The sequence below is a fragment of the Sorex fumeus genome, unplaced genomic scaffold, assembly GCF_029834395.1.
Source record: "Sorex fumeus unplaced genomic scaffold, SorFum_2.1 ptg000001l, whole genome shotgun sequence".
Classification (NCBI taxonomy): Eukaryota; Metazoa; Chordata; class Mammalia; order Eulipotyphla; family Soricidae; genus Sorex; species Sorex fumeus.
Genome location: NW_026606058.1, coordinates 2,464,745 through 2,477,284, shown reverse-complemented (window position 1 = coordinate 2,477,284; position 12,540 = coordinate 2,464,745).

Below are 12,540 nucleotides of genomic sequence, written 5' to 3'. Positions count from 1 at the left end.
GTTAGAATACAGGAGGACCAGGGTTAATTCCTGGCGGCACTCTCACCCCAAGCACCTCCAGGTATGACCGCACCAGAGCACTGAAGGTTGCAGCCCCCAGACCAAAAGAAATAAAAATAGATGCTTTGGGATGTAAAAGTGCCCGCAAAAAAAAATGGGATTAATGTTTGGGAGCAGAGCGTTCCTCAGCAGTGGACCTCTTACCTTGAATGTGTGAGACCCTGAACCTCAAAAGTACCGAGTGTTCCTTGTTCCTCCAGGTGGGCTGCAGGTGGCCGTCACTGGCTTCCTCCATCGCAGGCAGTAAAGTCCCCTTCTGGGTGTAGCCCACCAGCGCTCCCACAAACGCCGCCTGTGTGTAGGACCAATGGAAGACCGTGATGTTATCTGAACTCATCCTCTTTCCCACCTGCCTCCAGTGTGCTGAGGAGGAAACTGTAGCACTTGGAGTTAGGGACATGGGGAAATTCAGATTCTAAGCCTCTGCCGGGAGGGCTCTAGAAGGGAAATTCATCTTCAGTTCTCGCCACTATTCATTTAAGAGATAGTTTTAAGACCTGGAGCCCGCTCTCTGCATGGCAGGGGTCCTGTGTTCCATCTCCAGTACCTCCTGGTCCCCTGAACTCCACCCTGGAAGTAGCTGCCACCAGGTGTAATGCCCAAAAAAAGCATTTTGGGGGTCAAAGCACTTGGTTTGCCCCGGATCCTCCAGTTCTATCCCTAGCAATACTTAGTTACTAATTACTCCTGGAAGTGGCCCTGAGCCACACCCAGCAGTGCTCAGCGTACCATACAGGGTTGGGGGGGGGCGGTTTGAATCTGGGTTACTGGGGCTGGAGCAATTGCACAGCGGGTAGGGCATTTGCCTTGCACGCGACCAAACCGGGTGCGATTCTCAGCATCCCATAGGGTCCCCCGAGCACCGCCAGGAGTAACTCCTGAGTGCAGAGCCAGGAGTAACCCCTGAGCATCTCCGGGGTGCGACCCAAAAAGAAAAAAACAATCGTGCTTGTGTTTCAGTCATACAATGCTCTAGTACCCATCCTCTACCTCCGATGATTCCGGTATCCCTCCCACCCCCCCTCCTTATTTTTCTTGAGCACATTCTCTGAATAAAGGATTCTTTTACATACTCAGGATGTAGCAATGAAGAAAGGTGGTTTTTCTTTCCCCCTTTGGGTCACACCGGGCTGTGCACAGGGGTTACTCCTGGGCTTTGCACTCAGGAATTAACTCCTGGCAGTGCTCGGGGAACCATAGGGGATGCTGGGAATCGAACCCAGGTCGGCCGCGTGCAAGGCAAATGCCCTACCCTAGTGCTGTCGCTCCAGCCCCATAAAGAAAGATTCTTTTATTTATTTATAGGAAAAGGGGGAGGGGATTTTTGTCTTAATCTGCAGGGAAGACAAGTGACCAATATGATAAGTAAAATATATTATCACATGTTAGAAAATGATAGTTGTTAGAACTGGAACAAGCAATGGTACAGTGGACAGGGCACTCCCCTTGCACATGGACAACCCAAGATCAATCCCTGGCACCTAATAGGGTCCCCAAGCCCACTAGGAGTGATCCCTGAGCCAGGAAGAAACCCTGAGGACTACCAGATGTGGCCCAAAAACAAAAGGAGAAAATGATAGTTGTCCAGGATAAAAGACTCATGGAGGAATGTCTTGCCTGCAGATGACCCAAATTCTACTACCAACAACACATGATCCACCAGGCACTGCAGGTAATGCCCTCTGAGCACAGAGCCAGGAGTAACCCACAAATGAACAAAACAGCTACCAGTGGAAAGCATGAGTGCTGGCCACCCAGCTCCTTGGGGACGGTAGAATAGGTGGAGTGCAGAGGGACTTCCAGAAAGTGAAACAAGTGACAGTGGTGTGAGAATGGATACATTTCCATTTCACATTCTAAGTTTATCGGACTTCCGGGTATCAGTGACAGGGTGGATTTAATAACAATGTGCCCACATTGGTTCATTAGCCGTAGCAATTTACCATACTAGGGCTGAGAGTACAGCAATTAAGGCCCTCGCCTTGCACAGGGCGGACACAGGTTCGATCCCCAGCATCCCCCGAAGAATCCCCGAACCCACCAGGAGTGATCCCTGAGCAGAGCCAGGAGTAAGCCATGAGCACAGCCGTATGGTACCAAAACAAACAGAAACCCAAGACGGTATGGATGAGTTCACTGCGGCATGCCATGACAGAAAAGGGGAAAAATCCAAGGATTAGGTCCCAGGGAATTCCAAGGTCTAAAGGTCAGGCAGGAGAGAGGAGGATGAAAGGAGAAAAGAGGACAGGGAGAGGAGAGCGGGAAGTGGTCAGGGGCTGTGGGTTTAAGAGAAAATGTTTGCTGAAAAAGGAAAGAAAAACATCAACTGCCACTAACAGGATCAAACAGGAAGGCTCGGGGCTGACTGCGTGGTCAAGCCAAAATGGAGGTTTCTGGGGAGACTGGTGGTGGCAGAGCTTCCTGTCAACGGTTCCAAAGAGTGAAGAGGAAAAGGAGTAACTCCGGAAAACTCTTCCAACTTGAGCAGGAAAATGACCGTAGTTAGGCAGAAACGGGGCCCCCGTGAACTATTGATGAAGACATCGCAATGCACTAATACTGGTGGGGAAGAATCCACAGAGGCAACACTGTGACCCAGAAGTTTCTCTAGGGGGCTGGAGCTATAGCACAGCGGGTAGGGCATTTGCCTTGCACGCGGCCAAGCCGGGTTCGGTTCCCAGCATCCCATATGGTCCCCTGAGCACCGCCAGGGGTAATTCCTGAGCACAGAGCCAGGAGTATCCCCTGTGCATCACCAGGTGTGACTCAAAAAGAAAAAAAAAATTCTCTAAAAGAGGAAGAGTGCAGCCACGCATCTGGGCTTGGTGCTCCCAGTACCCCTGAGTGGCCCGCGGCATCTGTAGCAGTGCTCAGAGGCCCCCAGAGGTGTGAGGGTGGACAGCAGGCCCAAAATGTAGAGGCTACTTCTTTCTTTTTTTTGGGGGGGGGGGTTGGTTTTTCCTCCGCCCCTCTCGGAGAGCCCGGCAAGCTACCGAGAGTATTCGATATGCCAGACACAGTAACAACAAAGTCTCCAATGGAGACGTTACTGGGCCCGCTCGAGCAAATCGACGATCAACGGGAGGGCCTTTACCTTTACCTTTGGTTGGTTTTAGTTTGGGACCACACCCAGCTATGCTCAGAGAGCACTCCTGCTCTGCACTCCTGTTGGGGTTCCGGGGACCACAGGGGGTTCTGAGGATCAAACCTGCTTCAGCTACGTGCACAGGGAGCACCCTACCCTCTGCCATGACTGGCTCCCTTAGAGGCGACTTGAGAGGGAGGGAGAGAGTTCACCCACGGTCACAAGAGAGAAGGCGAAGGACGTGGCCAGCAACTTTCCAAGATCTCCAGTCATTCAGTTGTCTTTAAGAAATAAGATCAAGGGGCTGGAGCAATAGCACAGCGGGTAGGGCGTTTGCCTTGCACGCAGCCAACATGACCGACACAGGTTCGATTCCCAGCACCCCATATGGTCCCCTGAGCACGGCCAGGAGTGATTCCTGAGTGCATGAGCCAGGAGTAACCCCTGAACATCGCTGGGTGTGACCCAAAAAGAAAAAAAAAAAGAAATAAGATCAAGGGGCTGCAGTGATAGCACAGCGGGTAGGGCGTTTGCCTTGCACGCGGCCGACCCGGGTTCAATTCCCAGTATCCCATATGGTCCCCTGAATACCGCCAGGAGCAATTCCTGAATGCAGAGCCAGGAGTGACCCCTGTGCACCACCAGGTGTGATCCAAAAAGAAAAGAAAAGAAGATCAGGGCTGGCCTGAGCAGGTAGGGCACCTGCCTTGCACACAGTCAACCAGGTTCCATAGAAAAGGGGAAAAGTATCTACCATAAGGCAGGCATTAGGGGTGGGATACTGAGGACACTGGTGGAGTAACGTGGACACAGGTGAAGAGACTGTATTGTAACACTGTACATCTAGAATTCTATCATGAACCACCTTATAACTGGGGAATTCACAGTGATTCAGTAAATCAAAAAAAAGAAAAGAATTAGAAAGACTTAGTTACATTCCTACTTTGGACAAACTGGCAGGCTATCAAATGTAGCCTGCCCACACGGCAGAGCCTGGCAAACTCCCCGTGGTGTACCCAATATGCCAAATACCAGTAACAATGATGGGTCTCATTCTCCTCAAGAGCCTTGAATATAATCTCAGGGCTAGGATGAAGGAGACGTTACTGGGGCCTGTTCGAGGCAATCGACGAATAACAGGATGATTTGTGATTTGTGATTTGTGAGTTACAAAAACACTGAAATCAGGAATTCTGAAACCAGGAGAAGTGATGGGAAGTACAGGGTGGTGATTCTCTGCCATGCGTGTGCATTTCCTGCTCCCTCGCTCTTGACCTGCCCCAAACGATAAATACTTCTTTTCTGTTCCTGTAACCAGGCTTTGTTGGGACTGGAGTGATAGCACAGCAGGTAGAGCGTTTGCCTTGCACGCGGCCGACCCGGGTTCGATTCCCAGCCTCCCATTTGGTCCCCTGAGCACGGCCAGGAGTAATTCCTGAGTGCAGAGCCAGGAGGAACCCCTGTACATTGCCAGGTGTGACCCAAAAAGGGGGAAAAAAAAAAAGATGCCATGGCTTTGTTCTGCCCATCCATGAATTTCATATAAGTGAGATCTCATAATTTTGCATGTCTAGCTGCTATTTCAACATTTGGTTTGTGAGAGCTAATAAAATTCTAACTTGAGTTTAATTCTTTTTAGTGCTACTTATTAAATTTTATGACTAGCCACCATTTCTCCACTCCATCGTTTTTGGTTTTTTGGGTTTTTTTTTTTTTTGCCTTTTTGGGTCACACCCAGTGATGCTCTGGGGTTATTCCTGGCTCTGCACTCAGGAATTATTCCTGGCGGTGCTCGGGGGACCATATGGGACGCCGGGGATTGAACCCAGGTCGGTCGCGTGCAAGGCAAACACCCTACCCATTGTGCTATCACTCCGGCCCCTCATTTGTCTTTCGAATCTGGGTATGTTTAGCTTTAGTCGGTCCCTGCCAGTTGTCATTAATATTGTTGTGTCCCTACCAGCAGTTTATGAGTATTCCTCTTGCCCTGCAGTATCTCACATGGCTGACTCCTGGCTCTGTGCTCAGGGCAGGATTCACGGGATCATATGGGGTTCCAGGGTCCCAACCCAGGCCAGCTGCCTTGGACCGGAGTGAAAATACGGGCGGGAGGGCACTTGTCGTTCATGTCGCCTATCTAGGTGCGATCCCCCACCACATATCACCCCCCGAGTCCTGCCAGGACAGATCCCTGAGTGCAGAGCCAGGAAACCCAGGGCCTCACACACACATGAGACAAGCTGAAATCAGACAGGACTCAGCCACATACAAATGTTTTACCCCTGGTACTCTCTCTCCACACGGCGACAATGTTTGCATGATATAAAGTTAATTCTGGGGCCAGAGCCGTAGTACCAGAAAGGGCACTTGCCTTAAACACGCTGGGTGTGATTCCCAGGACTCCATGTGGTGCCCCAAGCCCCTCCAGGAGTGATCCCAGAGTGCAGAGCCAGGAGTCAGCCCTAATGCCAGAGGTGGACCCAAAGCCAAATAAATAGATTAAAATGACATCAAACGTATTCGTTGTTCACCCCCTTCCCCTCCCTGTGTTGAGGCAGTGAGGTCAGAGGGTCACACAAAGGCTTTGCTGTGGCACCTGGCTGGGTCCTGGCACTTGAGATGCTCTGCATAAGAGCACGTCGGGTTGACACTCACCAGCCGTCAGTTTCCTGACCTGACGCTCATGGGCGCCCTCACGGCTAGCTGCGCTGCCACCACAGCTAGTTCCTTGCAGGACTCCAGGCACTGTCAGGTGATGCTGTGGCACCCCCTGAGTGTATCGCGACCAGGAGTGCCAGCTACACGCAGTGATGTGGGAGCAGACCCACAGCTTCGGGGCCACAGTGGTTACAGCGTTGCCTTGCCAGGTTTAATCCTGGCACTGCATATGATCCCCCTGCGCCCCGACCCATCCAGAAGTGCTCCCTGACCACAGAGCCAAGAATAATCCCTGAGCACTTGTCTGGTGTTGTCGTGTGTGCCCACCCATCACCAAAAAAATAAATAAATAAATTCCCTACTTTATGCTCACAGCAAGCAGAGCTTTCTCCCTGGAAGATTGGTTGTATCATGTTATGAAAATTATTAAATTATTCCTGGGAGTTCAGAACTACAGTTCTTTCTCTTTTTTTTTTCTTTTTGGGTCACACCCAGGGATGCACAGGAGTTACTCCTGGTCTGTGCACTCAGGAATTACTCCTGGCAGTTCTCGGGGGACCATATGGGATGCTGGGAATCGAACCCGGGTCAGGCCGCATGCAAGGCAAACGGCCTACCCGCTGTGCTATCACTCCAGCCCCTCTCTTTTTCTTTCTTTCTTTCTTTCTTTCTTTTTTTAACTGTGGGAGTACTGCTATTTATTCAGCCATTGATTAAGCTGATTTAATTGGGCATGAACTTCACACTACTTTTTTTTAATTGAATATCCGTGAGAGAGACCATTACAAAGCTGTTCATAATTGGGCTTCAGTCATGCAATGATCCAGCACCCATCCCCCCACCAGCATACATTTCCCACCACCCATGTCCCCCGTTTCCCTACCACCATCCCCCAACACTCCCCACCCCCACCCCCCAGCCTCCCTCTATGGGAGACGTTTTCCTTCTTAAACTCTCCTTTTCCTTTTGTGCCTTATGGTTGGCAATCCAGGTGCTAAGAGGTGTTTGTTCAGGGCATTTGGTATTTTTATCGGGATGGTAAGGCTGGAGTAGCTTTTCAGTTGGGTGGCTGCTTTGGGGTGTAGGTGTGACTGCCGAGGCTTCCAGAAGTACAGGGAGGTGAGAAGTACAGGGAGGTGAGGGAGGGTAGCCCATCCCGGCCCCAAGAAAACCTGGAGATTTCAGTCACGAAACCCGCATACCAGAATTTTCAGCAGATTATATCTTACTGAGGTTCGTCCTGAGACAGTGGAGTTGGGCTGGGGGTCCGCGGCGATTTTGGATTGTGGCAGCAATGAACTTCCACATTGCCGGGGACTCTGCTTGGCCAGGCCCCGGACTGACCTGCCCCCGTCTGATTGACCCCGGTCTGTTCAGCCATACACAGGTCCGAGAGTAACTGTGGCTTTTGATCTCTTTCGAGATTTATCTACGGGTCTCTGAAATAAGGCCAACAAATGAGCTTCTGTAGCTGACCCAGAGGTGGTTTGTGGGTGTGGCTCTCACATACCTAATTTTTTTTTCTTTTTTGGGTCACACCCGGCAATGCACGGGGTCACTCCCGGCTCTGCACTCAGGAATTACCCCTGGCGGTGCTCAGGGGACCATATGGGATGCTGGGAATCGAACCCGGGTCGGCCGCATGCAAGGCAAACGCCCTACTCACTGTGTTATTGTTCCAGCGCCCCCCCATACCTAACTTTTGGCCATTTAATTTCTTGGTAAACTTGGCCCCAAGTTGTTGGTTTCCAGTCAAAAGCACAGCGGCAATTTTGGGGGTATCAGGAAGCCTGAAGGCACCATCAGGCTGCTGATGCACTCGCCCCGCACGTACAGGTTGACCTGCTGGTGGCACCATAACCTCCCCCCCTTTTTCTTTCTTTCTTTCTTTGGGTCATACCCAGCAGTGCTCAGGGCTTAGTCCTATCTGTGCTCAGGAATCTCCTGGTGGGCTCGGGGGACCATATGGAGGCTGGGGACTATATCTAGGCCAGGCCAGCTGCATGCAAGGCCAGTGCCCTCACCATTGGACCATCACTTCGACCCTGGGACTGCAGGTTTTCTCAGGCTGCCCTATAGTTCTTCCCCAAGCTCCTTTCATACATTTGTAAACATCCTTTTAAATAAATTACAATTCCCTATTCCTGGAATACCATAAGGCCTGGAGGTGGCTCCAGTGGCAGAGTACGTACGAGGCCCTGATTGGGTCCCAGCACTACGCAGGCCCCAAGACTACCAGTTGCTCCTCACGATGTGACCTCCAAAAAAAGCAGCAACAGGGGCTGGAGCGATAGCACAGCGGGTAGGGCGTTTGCCTTGCACGCAGCCAACATGGCCAACCCAGGTTCGATTCCCAGCATCCCATATGGTCCCCCGAGCACCCCCAGGGGTAATTCCTGAGTGCATGAGCCAGGAGTGACCCCTGAGCATCGCCGGGTGTGACCCAAAAAGCGGTCACGGTCATGGTCCTCCCGTTGATCATCGATTTGCTCGAGCGGGCCCAGTAACGTCTCCATTGGAGACTTTGTTGTTACTGTGTTTGGCATATCGAATACATCATGGGCAGCTTGCCAGGCTCTGCCGTGAGGGCGAGATACTCTCGGTAGCTTGCCGGGCTCTCCAAGAGGGGCAGAGGACTCGAACTCGGGTTGGCCAGGTTGGCCACTTGTAAGGCAAACGCCCTACCACTGTGCTATCCTTCCAGGCTGGAGTGATAACACAGCGGTAGGGCGTTTGCCTTGCATGCAGCCAACATGACCCAAAAAGAAAAAAAAAAAACCAGCAGCAACAGCAAAAATAATTATGCAGCAGGCCTGGCCCATAGGCCCATAGGGCGTTTGCCTTAGACATGGCCAACTCAGTCCCGAGCACCACCAGGAGTAATTCCTGAGTGCAAATCCAGGAGTAACTCCTGAGCATTGCCGGGTGTGACCCAGAAAAGAGAGAGACTCAGTACGAAAAGAGCTTCTGGTTCAACGCCTTGACATTCTAATTCTTATTTGCAAAAGCAGATCAAATCCAGGGCCTCACACATGCAAAGCAAATTCCCCATCACTCGCCTCCATCCCCAGCACGAAGCCCATATCTAGATCCTCTCCAGAAACCGCATCAAAATTAAGAGTTTTGGGTTTTATAATGCCCCAAATTAGAGAGAGTATTGGGGAAATTGTCTGCCATAGAGGCAGGGTGAGGACTGGGATGTGGGTGGTGGGAAATGTGCACTGGTGGAGGGATGGGTGTTCCATCACTGATGGCTGAATCTCAAACGTGAAAGCTTTGTAACTCCATCACACGGCGATACAATTGAAAAAAAAGTAATGTGGAGTTCATGCCCAATTCAATCAGTTTAATCAATGGCTGAACAAATAGCAGTACTGCTACGTTATTTATTTAAAAACAAAAAAAGAATTTTTTGGTTTGGTTTTGGGGCCACACCCAGCGGTGCTCAGTGCTGACTCCTGGCTCTGCTCTCAGGGATCACTCCCGGCAGGGCTCAGGGCAGTACCAGGTATCAAACCTGGGTCTGTTCCGTAAGCACCTTACCCATTGTGCTATTGTAACAGCCTCCAAAAGAACTTTTGGGTTTGTCTGTCTGTCTGTCTGTCTTTCTTTCTTTCTTTCTTTCTTTCTCTCTTTCTCTTTCTCTCTTTCATTCTTTCTTCTTTTTTTCTTTTTCTTTCTTTCTTTCTTTCTCTCTCTCTTTCTCTCTCTCTTTCATTCTTTCTTCTTTTTTTTTCTTTTTCCTTCTTTTTTTCTTTCTTTCCTATACCCAGCAATACTCAGGGTTACTCCTGGCTCTGCACTCAGGAATTACTCCTGGCAATGCTCAGGGAACCATATGGGATTCCAGGGTTTGAATCCAGGTTGGCCATTCAGAAGGCAAGTACCCTACCCACTGTACTATCTCTCCGGCCCCTTCCTTCCTTCCTTCCTTCCTTCCTTCCTTCTTTCTTTCTTTCTTTCTTTCTTTCTTTCTTTCTTTCTTTCTTTCTTCCTCCCTGGCTCTGAGCTCAGAAATTACTCCTGAAGGTGCTTGGAGGACCATACAGGGTGCCAGAGATTGGACCTGGGTCAGCCATGTGCAAGGCAAACTACCCACTGTACTATATGCCTCCAGCCCCTGAATTTCTTCCTTCCCCATTGTCTTCCCTGTAGCTGCTGTTTTCAGATGACCCGAAGGAGCACACTCCTCCGCAGGGCTCTCTGGAGCTTACACATGTTAGACGTGGGGCAAGAGCTTCCAGACATCAGAGCTGCCTGACGTGCACTCAGCACAGGGATGGGAGTCAGAAGGGAGCCTCAAATGTGTGGTGTCATGCTTGCAATTCAGGTGCTCCACACTGAGCCCAGAGAGGGAATTTGGTGTCGGGGCAGGTGGGGGAAGACTGGGCCACACCCAACAGTGCTCGGGGGTTAATCCTGGCTTTGTCTTTGGGGTCACTTATGGTGATGCTTGGGGGCCCATATATGTGACAGGGGATCAAACCTAGATCAGCAGCATGTAAAGCAAGTGAGTGAACCTCTGTTCTATCTCTCGGGACCTGCATCTCATTTTGAGGGGGGCCACACCCAATATCCCCAATGGGGCTGGGACATACTCCCAGCTTAATGCTTGGAGGCACTTGTAGTGTGAGGGATAAAAATGGACCTCCCGTAGGCAAAGTATTCGGTCAACCCATGGGGTTCGTTCTATTATCTCTCTTTATTTGGGACCAATGGGCTGGAGCGATAGTACAGTGGTGGGGCGTTTGCCTTGCACGCAGCCAACATGGCTGACCCAAGTTCGATTCCTCTGCCCCTCTCAGAGAGCCCGGCAAGCTACCGAGAGTATCTCGCCCGCACGGCAGAGCCTGGCAAGCTCCCCGTGACGTATTCGAGATGCCAAACACAGTAACAACAAATCTCATGATGGAGACGTTACTGGGCCCGCTTGAGCAAATCGATGAACAACGGGAGGACTGTGACTGTGACTATTTGGGACCAATATCCCAAATACTGATCCCAAATAAAGATATTTTCAAAAGCATCAGAGCACAAGGACAAAGAGAAGACTAGGTCAAATGATAGAAACAGTTTTGAAAAATGAAAGTCCATACATGTGAGAAATTTTTTTCTGTTTGTTTCGTGGAGGGGCACCGGGGACCACATTCCGAAGTGCTCAGGGCCGTGGAGAGAGAGTACAGCCTCTAAGGGACCTTGCCTTGCACCTGGGCAAACTGGATTCAATCCCAGCATCCCATATGGTTCCCTAAGCACTGCCAGGAGTAATTCCTGAGCACAGAGCCAGGAGTAACCGTAAGCACCGCCAGGTGTGGCCCAAACTGCCCCTTCCCCAAAAAAGTAGCTTTGGAACTTAATTCTGACTCTGGTCCAAATCACTCCCTGGGGCTCAGGAAGCCTTTAGGGGCTGCCAGGGGTTGATCCAAGCCCCTTCCCTGCTGTGCTATGTCTCAAGCCCTGGAACATTCCTTTTGGGAGATAGCAGTTCTGGAGGAGAAGCTCACTGATGCCTCACTCGCCTTGAGGCCAGCTGGCCCTCTTGCTTCTTGGTGTTCTGGGAGGACTTACCCAGTGTGCTCAGGGGATACTCCCAGATCGATGCAAGGGGTCAGTCCTGAGGGTGCTCAGGGGTGATCATGCAGTGCAAGGGGTCAAGCCCAGGCCTTTCACACGAGAAGTATGTGCTCAACCTTTGTTTAGCCCTCATACTTAAATAGGATCATCAGTTTCAAACATTAAAGAAAAAAAATCTCTTACAGCCCGAGAGTGGTGAGCACTTGCCTTGCACAGAGCTGACCTGGGTTCAATCCCCAGCACCAAGAGTGATCAGGAGTAAGCCCTGCACTCCACCAGGTGTGGTCCCCAAACACATCTTCTGCAAAAGAAAATGAACAAGCCAGTCAACACACACACACACACACACACACACACAACACACTCCCACATACATGCACACTTCCACTTATACACACACACATACTCTCACACACATGCATTCTCTCTCTCTTTCTCTCATACACACACACACACACACACACACACACACACACACACACCAAACTCCAATGGTGTATCATCACAACATTTCCAAGTAAAATTAAGAGGAATCCCTAAAGGCTTTCAGAAGGAAAAAGCAGACCACATATCAAGGCTACCTGTTACACATTTAGGGTGACACTGAATTTCTTTACTGCGCTGAAAACTAGAAAAACAATGGGGCAAGGCCTGCAAAGTTCCCAAGACATGTTGGTTTTAATCTAGAGTCATATACTTCTCCAAGATGTTTTCAGACATGCAAAACAGGAAATTTATTTTCTGTGTTCCCTTCCTCAGGAAGTGAGCAGATGATAAATTCCACTAAAACATTCTGAAACCAAGGAACATCAAAACACGGTATCCAGGAAGCGCAGGGGGCATGCAGGAGCGACGCAGGGGCCGAGGCGGGAGGGCTAGAGAGAGTCAGCGGGTCCTAGAAAGGCAGCCGGGCAAAGCAGAAACCATCCCGAGGCCGAAGAGTGGGATGTGTGGGATGGAACAGGAAGGCTTACCCTTCCAACAAAGAGAAGAAGTAACCCAAGGCAATACTCAGTTCCAAGAGAATCCAATATGTGCAGAAACGAAGGTAATAATACGCATGTGATTGCCTGTGAGTAAGCTGTATGTCCATGACATATACTCACGTCATACGTGCACAGTGAATGCTCACTCACAGGTCAGAGAGACAGTCGGGGGCAGGG